The sequence below is a fragment of the Trichechus manatus genome, unplaced genomic scaffold (genome assembly GCF_000243295.1).
Source record: "Trichechus manatus latirostris isolate Lorelei unplaced genomic scaffold, TriManLat1.0 scaffold00114, whole genome shotgun sequence".
In the NCBI taxonomy this organism is placed as follows: Eukaryota; Metazoa; Chordata; class Mammalia; order Sirenia; family Trichechidae; genus Trichechus; species Trichechus manatus.
The window spans coordinates 178481-179696 of record NW_004444050.1 but is presented as its reverse complement, the minus strand read 5'-3'; the positions used below and the strand labels follow the sequence as shown (position 1 = coordinate 179696).

At 37.5% G+C, this 1216-nt stretch overlaps 1 protein-coding gene across 2 annotated transcripts in view; it reads left to right on the top strand.

The window, feature by feature from the left end:
- The window catches only part of AMPH (amphiphysin), a 291962-nt gene that overhangs the window by 162843 nt on the left and 127903 nt on the right, over positions 1-1216 (top strand). The window lies entirely within an intron of this gene.

Below are 1216 nucleotides of genomic sequence, written 5' to 3'. Positions count from 1 at the left end.
TGGGACAATATGCTGCAAAAGACCTCTTTAAAGTATTAAAAAGCAAAGATATCACTTTAAGGACTAAGGTGGCCTGACCCAAGCCATGGTGTTTTCAATTGCCTTATATGCGGGCAAAAGCTGGATGATGACTAAGGAAGATCGAAGAAGAATTGATGCCTTTGGATTGTTGTGCTGGTGAAGAATATTGAATATACAATGGACTGCCAAAAGAATGAACAAATCTGTCTTGGAAGAAGTACAACCAGAAAAGGATGGTGAGATTACTTCTCACATACTTTGGACATGTTATCAGCAGGGACCATTCCCTGGAGAAGGACATCATGCTTGGTAAAGTAGATGGCCAGCAAAAAAGAGGAAGACCCTTAATGAGATGGATTGACACAGTGACTGCAACAACAGGCTCAAGCATAACAACGATGGTGAGGATGGCGCAGGACCGGGCAGTGTTTTGTTCTGTTGCACGTAGGATCACTATGAGTGGGAACCGACTTGACGGCATCTAACAACAACAACATTCAGTCCATAGCAGGTATCATACCTAATACATCAATACATAAAGGCAAAGTGCAATAAAATATTTAATACTTTAATATTCACCCCAGTTCTAAGCTGAAGAATTGCCATAACATTACATAAAATAAACATGTTATTACAAATATAGATTAATTCATATACAATTATACATTTCATTGAAAAAATCTTTGCAATAAACCATAATTACACCTAATTAAAAGAATGTCCTCTGATATTTTTTCATTTAAGCTGTCCCTGTTGACTCACAAGATGAATTTCAAACTTGAGAAAGCTCTCTCTACACTGACGTGAGTAGCTGGTGCACCCGAAACTACCATAGCAATTTCATATAACTGAGGATATTGTGAACGATTTTCTTCCCGAAATTCAAAATTTTCTCTCATCAAAGCTTATTAATACAGAGTCAATATTAACAGTACCAAAAAACACAAAACAAAAAACAAAAACAAAAATCTGTTGCCATCAAGTTGATTCTGACTCATAGCGACTGTATAGAACAGAGTAGAACTGCCTCGTAGGGTTTCCAAGGAGCTGCCGGTGGATTTGAACTGCCGACTTTTTGGTTAGTAGCCAAGCTCTTAACCACTGCGCCACCAGGGCTCCATTAATAGTACAGTCCTTTGATTTCAATTTAACTTTTTTTCTTTCATTTTGAGAAATATTCCATCTCATCAACATC